This window comes from Panthera uncia, chromosome F1, assembly GCF_023721935.1.
Source record: "Panthera uncia isolate 11264 chromosome F1, Puncia_PCG_1.0, whole genome shotgun sequence".
In the NCBI taxonomy this organism is placed as follows: Eukaryota; Metazoa; Chordata; class Mammalia; order Carnivora; family Felidae; genus Panthera; species Panthera uncia.
This window is the reverse complement of record NC_064813.1, coordinates 61273186-61286933: the sequence shown is the minus strand read 5'-3', so window position 1 is coordinate 61286933 and position 13748 is coordinate 61273186. Positions and strand designations below refer to the sequence as shown.

General features: G+C 44.6%; 1 long non-coding RNA gene across 1 annotated transcript; it reads left to right on the top strand.

Moving 5' to 3' along the window:
- Positions 1 to 34: 34 nt before the first annotated feature.
- Positions 35 to 13206, top strand: LOC125925962 (uncharacterized). The gene is made up of 3 exons (XR_007458954.1): positions 35 to 415; positions 7506 to 7583; positions 7800 to 13206. It is a non-coding gene; the product is annotated as an uncharacterized LOC125925962 (long non-coding RNA).
- The last annotated feature ends 542 nt before the right edge of the window (positions 13207 to 13748 follow it).

The following is a 13748-nucleotide window of genomic DNA, read 5'->3' as shown; positions in this document are numbered from 1 at the left end:
TTGCGGGACCCAGACTGTTTTGAAAGATTCAGGAAATGAAAGGGGTGGGGCTGATGAAGTGACCATGACATTTCAGCCTGTGAGTGGCCCTAGTGTGACTCACAGAAGTGAGTGAGAGCAAGTTTGAGCACACGGTAAACTCGGTGATGTTTGTGGGTGGGCTGCAAGGCCGAAGCTGAGCTCCCCAGGACGGGGCTGCGGCCTTGAATATCACCCTAAATCACCTGTTTTCTCCTTCTCCGGCTGCTGGCGTTCCTTCCAGGGAGCACACCGCTACCTTTGGCTGCGACCCTTGCCCATTTCTGGCTGGAGCTGCCCATCACTGTGCTACGCTAAGCTCATAACAGGTGCTCAGAAAGTGTTCAGATGCTGAATGAAGCCAGGTTGGTCCAGATGTAATGGAGCCGTTGAAAAGGTAGGACTTCCACAGGTCAAATGGCATGAAAATCAGAAGACATTAGTGGGAATAGAAGGCAACTGAATGCAATGTGGGGAGACAGCCCAGCCCCTGGTTAAGGCTCGCGGCCATTGATGAACAAAGGCCACTGTTAACATCTTCCAGCATTATGCTTTTTGGAAGGAGCTGGTGCAGGTGGGAGAGATATCTGGGTATGCGAAATCGTTCAGGAATAGTTCTCCAGGTACAAGAAAGGAGTATAGCAGGCTTGGTTTGAATATCTTTGGGTCCTTTGAAGTTCCTGTCCTGGAGGACAGCAGTGATGTGTCCCCATGAAGAAAGACCAAGAAAAGTCTATCCATCCGGAGACACTGAGCCCTCTTTAGTCTGCTGGTATTGATGAGAAAACCCTTTTATTTTCTCTTTCTTGCTTTCTCTGCCTTCCTTCCTTCCTTTTTTCTCTTCTTTCCTTCCTTTTCTTTCTTTCCTTCTCTTTCTTTCTCTCTTTCTCTGCCTTTCTTCCTTTTTTTCTTCTTTCCTTCCTTTTCTTTCCTTCCTTTTCATTCTTTCCTTCCTTTTTTTTCTTCTTTCCTTCCTTTTCATTCTTTCCTTTCTTTTTTTCTTTCTTTCCTCCCTTTTCTTTCTTTCTTTTTTTCTTTCTTTGCCTTCCTTCCTTTTTTCTTTCCTTCCTTCCTTTTCTTTCTTTTTTTCTTTCTCTGCCTTCCTTCCTTTCTTTCTTTCCTTCCTTTTCTTTCTTTCCTTCTCTTTCTTTCTCTCTCTTTCTGAGCCTTTTCTGCCTTGATCAGCTGATATTCTTGGGAAGGGGGACTTTGGTCATCTGAGAGTCAGATTTAGCTTTAAGAGTAATTTCTATGGCCTTACCCCCGCCCAGCTTTAAGATATAATTGACATATAACATTGTGTAAATTTAGGGTGTATAATGCATTGATTTGCTATCTTTCTACATTGCAGAATGATTCCCACTGTACCATAAGCAAACACCTTCATCTTGCCACCTAATTACCGTTTGTTTTTTGTGGTGAGAACATTTAAGATCCACTCTCTTAGCAACTTTCAAGTATGTAATACAGTAGAACTATCACCACTATGTACATTAAACTCCCCAGAACTTACTCAACTTATAACTGGAAGTTTGTACCCTCTGAACAACATCTCCCTGTTTCCTCTAAGGCCTTTATGAACAACCAACCTGTCGACAAATTATTAATTAATTAATTAATTTCAGACAGAATAAGCCATGTGAGCCAATCTGTAATCCAACATTTTAAATTGGATCACATTTACTTATCTCCCACGATTACTGTGGTACAATGTCAGTTGGTATAAACTATATGTGAATGTCTTTCTGTATATAGGACTCGCCACACATCTCGAGTGTGTATCTATGAAAATAAGGGGCGCCTGGGTGGCTCAGTTGGTTAAGCATCCACCTCTTGATTTCAGCTCAGGTCATGATCTTACAGTTCGTGGGTTTGAGTCCTGTGTCCGGCTCTGCACTGAGAGTGTGGGACCTGCTTGGGATTCTCTCTCTCTCCCTCTCTCTCTCCCTCTTTCTCTGCCCCTCCCCGACTTGCTCTGTCTCTGTCTCCCTCAAAATAAATAAATAAACTTTAAAAAAAAAAAAAAGAACTATGTGCTCATGAGTCATCCTTACTTCTCTTAATCCCTTCTTAAGCAGACGATTATTTCATCTTGCTGCTATGCTTAAGCAGTCCACCTACTCGTGGAAAACTGTCATACATTAAGCTTCCGTGTAGCAGATTTTTGTTCTTCCTTGGAAATCACACTGCTCTGCTGTTGGTGTAATGGAGTGACATTCATCAAGAAACTTGTTATCAGAGAGTTATGCTTTCAAATCCCCATTTTTTTTCTTATGTGGTGTAGGGCCATATGCTATTGAATTTCCTGAGAATTATGACAGGTGAGGAGAGAATTTTTCCTTGGGGAAAGAGGAAACCGGTTACCAAGCTTGATGGGAAGATATTTTTTGACCAAAAGGAGAGGAAATAAGTTAGTGTGTGCTTAAAATCATCATCATCACTGGGGCTTTCTTGCCTTTTTTGTTTGTTTGTTTGTTTGTTTGTTTTCAAAACCCAGTTGCCCTCATGCTCACTCATCATAAGGGAAATACAAATTAAATCCTTACTGAGGTGATACCTCTTGTCTATCATATCGATGAAAACCAAAACTTTGAAAACATGCTGGGGTGAGATATGATAATATCTCCTACATTGCTGATTGGAATAAAACATGGTTACAATGGGGAGCCTGGGTAGCTCAGACAGGTAAGTGTCCAACTTCGGCTCAGGTCATGATCTCATGGTTCACGGGTTCAAGCCCTGCATCAGGCTCTGTGCTGATGGCTCAGAGCCTGGAGCCTGCTTTAGATTCTGTGTCTCCCTCTCTCTCTCTGCCCCTCCCCTGTCTCCTCCTGCTCTCTCCCCTCCTCTCTCAAGAATAAATAAACACACACACAAAATTTTAAGAATGGTTACAACTCCAGCGGAAGAGAATCTGGCAATACCTAGGGAAGTTACATATGCACTTGCCCCCTGGTTGGATCTTCTCACATCCATTTTGTAGTACCTGATGAAATAAATAATTCAGGCAAAGGTAGTCAATGGGTGAGCATTTTAGGCAAAAGTTTGATAATGACATTTACAAGGGAGAAATCAAGCTGTCACCACCTGAACCCCTTGGTCAGTCTTAGCATAACTAAGAGTGGGACACTAGACATTGAATGGCCATGAACTTGAGGCATCAGGAAGCATGCAGCACCACTAGTGACATGTACTTTCAAAAAATGTTGACCTTGCAGTAAATCAAGCCCTTAGAACGAAATTCTATTTATGAGCCCATAATGAAGACGCAGACAGATAAAATCCAGTATGTGGGACATTCGGCAGGAACAACTAACATTGTTTCTTCATAGGTTAATGTCATAAAAATGGAGTCAGGGAGTGGGGTGGGGACAGCTCTAGGTTAAAGGAGGTTGCTGAGGCATACAACCAAGGTAGCATGAGGATCTTGTTTAGATCCTGGTTTGAAAAAAAAAAAACAAACACAAAGAAGTTTCCTGCCATTGGGGCAATTTAAATATTGACGGGATGGTAGATGATACCAAGGAAATTGTTGATTTTGTTAGGTGTGGTGATGGCATTGTGCTTATGTGAGTAAACATCCTTAGCTGGGTGATGGTAAGGTTCATTATATTAATGGCTCTGATTCTGCATGTGTTGAAATTTTTTATGATAAAAAGTTTTCCATTCTCATGTTATTCTGATCCACGTCACCTTTGAGAATAGCTGCGCATTACACTACAAAGTCCTTAGTTTCTTTTTTTGAATTAACTTAGCAAGATGAGGGGAGAGGAGGGGCAGAGAGAGGGAGGGAGAGAATCCCAAGCAGGCTCCACACTGCCAGCATGGAGCCCAATGCAGGGCTCGAACTCAAGAACCAGGAGATCATGACCTGAGCCACTGAGCCACCCAGGTGCCCCAACATCTTTAATTTCTTACATGGACTCCCCTTCCTTTCATCAATGACAATCAAAGCCTATTGTCAAGTTTTGTGGAACATGACTCCAACCCTCTAGCCACAGGTGATTGGACCAACGGTAGGCTTCTGATCCAAGATGCACTAGTCCAAGACCCTAACCAAGGAATTTGGAGGAAATTAAGAAATGAGAGGGAGGTACAGGAGATGGAGAGTGGGGATAAGAATGGAAATGAGTTTTCTAGGAATGGCTATAAATGTTTGTTTGTTTTTTTTTTTTTTTTTTTGCTGTGGACCCAGCAGACAGGAGAAGAGAGAGAATTGGTCCACAAAATGAAGAAAGAAGTAGACTCATGGAGAGAAGCCAAATCAAGAGACAGTCCTACCAAGACAACGTACTGAATGGGACATGTTTGCAAACCATATATCTAATAAGGAGTTAATATCCAAACATATAAAGAATTCATACAACTCAATAGCAAAAAACCCAACCAATCCTATTTCAAAATGGGAAAAGGACCTAAATAGGCAATTTTTTTCTTTTAAAAAAAATTTTTTTTAATTTAATTTTTAATTTTTTCAAATTTACATCCAAATTAGTTATCATAGAGTGCAACAATGATTTCAGGAGTAGATTCCTTAGTGTCCCTTACCCATTTAGCCCATCCCCCCCTCCCATAACCCGTCCAGTAACCCTCAGTTTGTGCTCCTGAGTTTTTATGAGTTTCTTCTGTTTGGTCCCCCTCCCTGTTTTTATATTATTTCTGTTTCCTTTCCCTTCTGTTCGTCTGTTTGTATCTTAAATTCCTCATATGAGTGAAGTCATATGATATTTGTCTTTCTCTGACTGACTAATTTCACTTAGCATAATACCCTCCAGTTCCATACATGTAGTTGCAAATGGCAAGATTTCGTTCTTTTTGATTGCCGAGTAATACTCCATTGTATATATATACCACATCTTCTTTATACATTTCCTCCATCGATGGACATTTGGGCTCTTTCCATACTTTGGCTATTGTCGACAGTGCTGCTATAAACATGGGGGTGCATGTGCCCCTTCGAAACAGCACACCTGTATCCCGTTGATAAATGCCTAGTAGTGCAGTTGCTGGGTCATAGGGTAGTTCTATTTTCAGTTTTTTGAGGAAACTCCATACTGTTTTCCAGAGCAACTGCACCAGCTTGCATTCACAAACATTTTTTTTTCCAAAAAATATATACAAATGGCCAACAGGTGCATGAAAAGGTGCTCATCATCACTAACCATTGGAGAAATGTTAATCAAAACCACAGGGTATCACCTCACACCTGTTAGAAGTGCCATCATCAAAGAGACAAGAGATAACAGATCTGGTGAGCCTGTGGAGGAAAAGGAATCCTTGTGCACTACTGGTGGGGATATAAATTGCTACAACCACTAAGGAAAGCAGTGTGGAGGTTCTCCAGAAAATTAAAAATAGAACTACCACATGATCCAGCAATTCTACTTCAGGATATATATCTGAAGGAGATGAAATCAGTATGTTGAAAAGACATCTGCGTCCCCATGTTCATTGCAGCATTATTTACAGTAGCCAAGACGCGAAAAGAACATCAGCGTCCATCAACAGATGAATGGATGCAGGTGATGTGGTATATATACACAGTGGAATATTAGTCAGCCATAAAAAAGAAGTAACTCCGGGGCGCCTGGGTGGCTCAGTCAGTTAAGGGTCCGACTTCGGCTCAGGTCATGATCTCGTGGTCTGTGAGTTCGAGCCCCGCGTCGGGCTCTGTGCTGACAGCTCAGAGCCTGGAGCCTGTTTCAGATTCTGTGTCTCCCTCTCTCTGACCCTCCCCTGTTCATGCTCTGTCTCTCTCTGTCTCAAAAATAAATAAACGTTAAAAAAAAATTAAAAAAAAAAAAAAGAAGTAACTCTTCTAATTTGCAACAACATGGATGGAGCTTGAGGGCGCTATGCTAAGTGAAATGAGTCAGGCAGAGAAAGTCCAATATTGTATGATCTCACTCATATATGGAACCTCAGGGGGAAAAAAACCTCACAGAAAAAGAGATCAGATTGGTGTTACCGAAAGTAAGGGGTGGGCAAATCACATGAAGGGGGGTACAAAATTCCAGTTACAAGATAAGTAGGTACTGGGGGTGTGATGTACAACATGGTGACCATCGCTAACATTGCTGTGCAGTACATAGGAGAGTTGTTAGGAGAGTAAATCCTAAAGGTTCTCATCACAAGGAAAAGACATTTTTTTCTTTTCCTCTGTGTGTGTGTGTGTGTGTGTGTGTGTCTATGGGATGATGGATATTAACTAGGCTTGTGGCAGCAATCCTTTTACAACATATGTAAGTCAAGTCCTTATGCTGTCCACCTTAAACTTACACCATACTGCATGTCAATTATATCTCAACAAAACAGTTATATCTCAAAAAAAAAAAAAAAAGAAAGAAAAAAGAAGAGAAAGACAGTCCTACTTAGGTTCTCTGTGGATTTTTGTTTTCCAGATCCAGTGATTTCTTAGGTCTTGCTACACTCTTGTTTTAGGGCTTTTTGTCATTTTTTAAAAAAGTTTTTACTTAAATTCCAATTAGTTAACATACCTTTGGCAACCATCTTGGGACTGTAGGAGCCAGACTGGCTGCTAAGAAGGGCGAAGTAGACAGAGAGACAATCTGGGTCCTTGACAATGACGTTGAGCCTCTTTACCATCTGACCCAAGAACCTACCTCTCCTCTGGACTTCCAGTCAGGCTGGAGAATAAATTTCCTTCCTGTTTAAGCATTTGAATTGGGACTCATCGTTGCAGCAAAAGGGATCCTAGTAGATACACAGACGTATGGCATTGGGGTTTTTGATTAGTTTAAATACTATCTCCATTGATTTTGGAATTATAATTACTTATTCATCTGTGATTGTAATTCATTAGCTGTTGGAATGTAATCGCACCATCTACGAATAGCGTGTAAATGTTCCCACAACCATGTTGAACTCCCACTACTTTTTGATTTCCTCCAACCTTGAACTATCAGCTTCCCTGACGACCCTCTCCACAGATTAGCCCTCATTCCTCCTGATACCATTCTTTAAATAAGTTTTTAAAAGCAATGTTATAACTATTGATTATTGAAAAGAACAGCTAGGTGTTAAATTAGCATGAGTGTACCTGCGACTCACTGAGCTATTTAAGAGGTAAACTTCTGAGCTATTTAAGAGGTGAATACAGATGGTACAGTTGACCTTGAACAGCATGGGTTTGAACTGCGCTCTTCCACTCATATATGTGCATATTTTTTCGTTAAAACAGCGCGTACTAGGGATGCCTGAGTGGCTCAGTCGGTTGAGCATCTGACTTCGGCTCAGGTCATGATCTCATGGTCCGTGGGTTCGAGCCCCGCGTCGGGTTCTGAGCTAACAGCTCAGAGCCTGGAGCCTGTTTCAGATTCTGTGTCTCCCCCTCTCTCTGCCCCTCCCCCACTTGTGTTCTCTCTCTTTAAAAAATAATAAGTGAATAAACATTTAAAAAAAAGTAAGTACCATAAATGTATTTTCTCTTTCCTATGATTTACTTAATAACATGTTCTTTTCTCTAGCTTACTTTATTGCAAGAATATCATGTGTAACACGTAGAAGCATACAAAACAAATGTTAATCGGCTGTCTATGTTACAGGTAAGGCTTCAGGTTGATGGTAGGCTATTAGTAATTAAGTTTGGGGGAACCAAAAGTTATATTCGGATTCTGACTGCACGGGGTGGAGGGCGGCGTCAGTACCCCCAACCCTCATATTGTTCAAGGGTTAACTGTATATTCATTTCACTGCTTTAACTATCTTATATGTTTAACTATCTTATATGCTTCACTTTATTTTACAATTGCGATATTTAGGAGCCAACAAAGTGAAAAAGAAATCCCCGAAGAGTGCAAACAAAAATCTCAAAAGGGCCTAAGAGACTCCAATCAAACATAAAAGGTAAACTTGGTGAGTATAAATTTCGGGCGAAGATATGATCAGGAAGTTTGCTCATTGTGCAAGTAAACGTTAGGCAGCTTTATTTTTTTCCACGCAACTTGGTTTAAGTGAACAGGCTTGAGTCTTCTTGGAACACCGCGAAAGAAGCAGGTTGAAACCCTCTTCCTGCAACAAGGCTTGGTTGCTGGGCTAATTTGCAATAAAGAGGATCATCCTCTTCAATGTAAAGGCCAGTGAGTAGGGTGAGAAAAGGTTAGGAAATCTACCTCATTCTCCACAGGAGAAACCTGGGTTTACTTCCTGAGGGAACCGGATGCCTTAAGTCGATTCGTTTTTTATCGCCACTGTAACAAATTACCACCAACGTAGTGCCTGAAAACAACACGAATTCATTATCTCAGTCTCCTTGGGTCAGAAGTCTGGCAGGCTTGACCGGGTCTCCGCTCAGCGTCTCACAAGGCCAAAATCAAGACGTCAGCCTGTGTTCCTTCTTGGAGGCTCTGGGAGGGGAGTCCATGTGCCTGCTCATTTAGACTGTTGTGGAGTTCAGCTTCACACAGTTGTGGGAATGGCAACCCAGTCTCTTATTGGCTGTCTGTTGAGGACTAGTCTCAGATTCTGGAGCCTTCCCCTAGATCTTGGCTTGTGACTTCTTTCCTCCATCCTCAAAATCAGCATTGGAGGGTCAAGTCTTTCCCACACTTCAAACCTCTCTTCTGCCTCCCCCCTCTGCTACCGATCTCTAACCACCAACTGTGTTCTTCTACTTTTGTGAGCTCCTGGGATTACATTGGACCCCTGCAAACAATCCAGGATACCCTCCTTCCTTCAAGGTCAACTGATCAGCAGTCAGTTTTCATTCCGTCTGCAAAGTTCTTTTTGTCAAGGAACTTAACATAGACACAGGATCCAGGACTTCGGGGGGTTGTTATTCAGTTTTCACATCAGGGACATGACCGAAGGAAGAACCAGAGTTGAAAGAAGATACCAAGGCAAATGTCTGGGACCACGAGAAGAGAAAACAAAATTTTGGTGGTTAAGTGGTCAGCCCGAGGAAATGGCAGCTATCTGCCTTGCTGCCCGGGTGTGTGGCAGGGTCTTGTCTTCTCTGTCACCTTTTTTAGCTGAGTTTGCTGGCCCTCGGTAGAAGCCCAGCCCCTGAGATAGGGAGCAGGGATGCACCCCCTGAGAGATCTCAGCGGGAAGGCGATTATACTTATTGGCCACTGTCAGCGGCGGCCACATCCCGACTGCGAATAATGGCTTCTCGTCTGACATTTCTCAGGGCTCCAGGGTGAGAGGGAGGGTAGCAAGCAACGGTTTTGTACAAGTTTACTTTCTGGGCTTCCAGGAAACATCACTTCACAACCTGAATCCCTCCTGCAGGGCACAGGAGTCTGGAGGAGCTGGCATCTCGTCCCCCCGCCGAAGGCTCCCGCGGGAGAGTGGCTTAATACCATTGCCTAGTTTCTTGGGTTTCTTTTTCTCTCTTTTAACTTGTTGATGTTTTTATTTATTTTTTGAGACAGAAAACACGAGCTGGGGAGGGCCAGAGAGAGAGAGAGGGAGCCAGGAACCGAACTGAAGCAGGCTCCTCGCTGACAGCACAGAGCCCGACACAGGGCTTGACCTCACAAGCCGTGAGATCGTGACCTGAGCCGAAGTCGGATGCTTAGCTGACTGAGCCACCCAGGCGCCCCTAGTGTCTTGGGTTTCTATCTCTCGCCCTCATCAGACCAGAAGAAAAACTGCAAACGTCAGCATGAGTGATACCCATAGACTACAGACCGTCCCCAAGTTGTACCCCGGGCAGCACAGCATTCCAATTGTGCCAAAGGGCCCACAGCACTTCAAAGATCTCTAGAACATTCTCTCATTTCACTCTGAGGGTCTTCAGTACAAGGGGATATAAGGGACATACATCACTGATGAAAAGTTTGGGAAGGCCCCTCGGGCCTTGGGGACTGAATGACTCTTACTGAAAGTGGCCCCTCGGTTTCACTGACATGGCCAGTGGGTCCAAAATCTTGTTTCCTCCCTGTGGTAATCTCTTAGGGCCACCGTGACAAAGTGCCAAAAACTGGGTGGCTGAAAGCAGCAGAAATGAATTTTCTGACAGAAGTTAGAAGTCTGAAACCGAGGTATTGTGAGGCCCATGCCTCCTCGGAACCCATAAGAATCCTTCCACGTTCTTTTAGCCTCTGGTGTTTGCCAGAAATCCTTGTCATTTCTTGGCTTGTGGACACATCGCTCCAAACTCTGCTTCTGTCATCCAAGGTGTTCTCCCTGTGTGTTTTCACATGGGGTTCTATTCCCCCCCCCATCTCCTCTCATCTTCTTTAGGGACACCACATTGGCTTAAGGACCCATCTAACTCCACTATGACTTCATGTTAATTAATTACATCTGCCATGACCTTATTTCTTTTCTTTTCTTTTCTTTTTTATTTTAGAGAGAGAGGGAGTGAGAAAGTGAGTGAGAGCGGGGGAGAGGGGCAGAGGGAATTCCAAGCAGGCTCCACGCTCAGCCCGATGTGGGGCTTGATCCCATGACCCTGGGATCACGACCTGAGCCGGAATCAAGAGTCAGATGCTCAACGGCTCAACCGACAGAGCCGCCCGGGTGCTCCTGCCATGAACTTATTTGTATATAAGGAAGGCCACACCCTGAGGTTCCAGGCAGGACATTTTACTCCCCTCCGCCTCTCCTTTCATCTCCTTCTTCCTCTTCTAAACCACTGGCTGGCTTAAGAAATGAGTTCCACCTAAATGCAAACTGCAGAAGTGAACCCCAAGGCCCTCAGAGAAACTCCAGAAAAGACAAGGGATTCGTCTCAGGGACCAAAACTCACCTATGGGTGGACCTTGGCTGATGGTTCAGTAACCTCAAATGACCTGTTTCTTTTTCCATTTAGTGTCTCAGGGGCTGGGATTAGAAGAGTCTCCAGAACGGTCTGGGATCGTTGCTGTGGTTCTTTTCCCTTCATTTCTAAGTCGTCTTCCTCTAGGATGGCCTAGAGAGGCCCCTGTTTGCTCTTTTCAGTTTCTAGACACTATTGCTTCCAATAGGATGGCTAAGAGGGCCTCCATTTATACTGGAATCCAGTGTCTTTGAGAAAAGGGCCCTATCTTAGAGGGCTCCTTGAAGGGAGGAGAAGAGATCATACATGCAGATGGATGCCAGTGGGCCTGGGGGGGTGGTCTGTGTCCCAGGAAGAGCCTGTCTTTACCGACTCTTCAGCCTCTGCAACCTGGACCAGACCTGCACCTGCACAGCCTTGAACCCTACGGGCGATATCTCCTGCCATCCCTGCCCAGCAGCCTCGGGCAGGCGACAGCCCTTCTAGCACCTCCAGGACCCCCGAGAAATGCTCTGAGAGGTGTGGGGAGAGCTGAGAAAGCGGTACACGCACATACACAACACAGCACACACATATACCCACCATGCACACACACGTACCCCCACATACACACATAGCACACACACCCCACAGGTGCTCCGATCTCTGCCAGTCTCCTCTTTTCTCAGGTTTCCAGGCAGTTGCAGGTTCTTACCGCCCGATGATGTGGATTCTCCTGGGAAAAGTGTGTTGATTCCTTGTGATCCCGGGTACCTAAGGAATCTGGTGCATCCAAGTCTGGTACGAAGCGTGCTCACGGACAACTGAGGTTCGGTAAGGCTCACAGAGCAGCAGACGATTGCTGCTGAAAACCACTACAGTCCTCACAGTTCCCAGGGGAGGGGTCATGCCCTCCGTGGCAGGCAGAGCAGGGGGATGCGGGGAAAATACGGCGCAGGTCGCTGGTGCCGGAGAAAGACGAGGAGCCGCAGGCCAGAGTCTTTATTGTGGTTTCCCTGGGACGGGATAGACAAGGAAGGGACAGCGGGTGTAAGAGGGGCTGGTTTGAATCGTTTCAGCATCTCCAGGCCAGAGGGGTTTTGCCTGGCTCTCCTCTCTAACACCTGGCTCCGGGGTGATTAGTGAAATAAAGGAAGGGATTAAGGGTACTGGTTCTGGATTGACCGGTTTGCATTTGAAAAGAGGGGCGGGCTGTTTACTACCTCTAGCAATTGGCTAGTCCTGGGAGGGACAGTCCTCCAAGGTCAGCAAGGCCCTCAATGTCAAAATTTCAGAATACAGGGGTGCCCGGGTGGCTCAGTCGGTTGAGCGTCTGACTTCGGCTCAGGTCATGATCTCACAGTTCGTGGTTCAAGCCCCGCATCGGGCTCTGTGCTGACAGCTCAGAGCTTGGAGCCTGCTTCGGATTCTGTGTCTCCCGTTCTCTCGGCCCCTCTCCCGCTCATGCTCTGTCTCTCTCTGTCTCTCTCTCAAAAATAAACATTAAAAAAAATTTTTTTTTAAATATCAGGGTACAGAAAATAAAAAGACATGCTTAATGCAGCTGTTCAGCAAATCTGTTTGATTTACTGGAGACAATGAGTGGTCAGCATGGTTACTTCTAAGAGGTTTTCTGCACAGGAGGCCATTGCCTAAATTAGTTAATCTACCCAAATGCACTACTATTGATAGAAATCTAAGGGGTTTCTCCCAAGTGTAAAATGTTATTTTGCTTGGGGACTTCAGGGCCAATGCAGCTGTCTGATTGGCTAACATAGGAGTCACTCCAGTAGCTAACCCAGCTTGCGGTGGACCCCTCCCCAGCACTTGAAATTTAGGTAGAATTACCTCAATTCCCCAAGATCATGCCCTGAGGAAAGTTCTGTAAAGTTTCTGTAAATTCCTAGGGACATACTTTTTCATGACCCCCTCTGCCTGCAAGCCCCCAACCACCACCACTGGCCCCCATCCCACCTGGGGTTCCCATCCTTCTCTAGCACTGCCCCACGTGACCCCAGAAAGCAACATTGCAACAGTTTTGCCAATGCCCTTCCCTGCCCAAATCAACGCTCACTCATAAGAAAGCAGCAGTGAACAAAGTCGAATTTACTGAAGACTTGGCAGAGGAGGTGGAGGAGGAGAGGTCTACATCGAACACTCCACAGCAAGTAACAGAAATCCATTTAAATGTTCAGATTCCCCAGAGTGCCTTTTCACCCAACCCATCCCCCAGGCACTCTCTCAGCCCCCTTCCTTGTACCCAATGATATGCAAATCAATCAATCAAGCAAACAAGCAAACAGAACAGGAGAGAAAGGAGATAAGAAAACTCCGAAAAGGCTACGTTGTTGAGTTGCATATGAAATGTAGTGAGATTATATTTAATAATATTTTGAATAGTGGTTTGAGGCCCGTGTTAGGTGTTGAGCTCTGCGCTGGCATCGCAGAGCCTGTTTGGGATTCTCTCCCTCTCTCTCGCCCCTCCCCGATCATGCTTTCTCTCTCTCTCAAAATAAACAAATAAACTTAAATATATATATATATATATATTTTTTTTTCTTTAATCTTGAGAGAAAGAACAAGAGTGAGCAAGTAGGGGAGGGGCAGAGAGAGAGGGAGAGAGAGAATCCCAAGCAGGCTCCATACCACCAGCACAGAGCCCCATGTGGGGGCCCTATCCCATGGGCTGTGAGATCATGACCTGAGCTGAAATCAGGAGCCAGAAGCTTACCCGACCGAGCCACCCAGGTGCCCCCCAAAATAATAGTTTGAACAGTGCGAATTAAAGAGTATGGCATGAATGATTAAATATTCTCTAAAACTTCAATCAGTGTAAATCTCTCTAAATTGGAAAGATTCATCAGCAGTTGGACAATTACAACACCAATGAACATGAATCACAAACCGTGTTCATGCTAGTGCTTCGTTGGGAGGTTCTATTAGCCAGCATATTAAAGATATCAGCCACCACGTGCCATACTTTGTCACCCTGTCTTGGTCCCCTAGGGCTGCTCTAACAAAAATG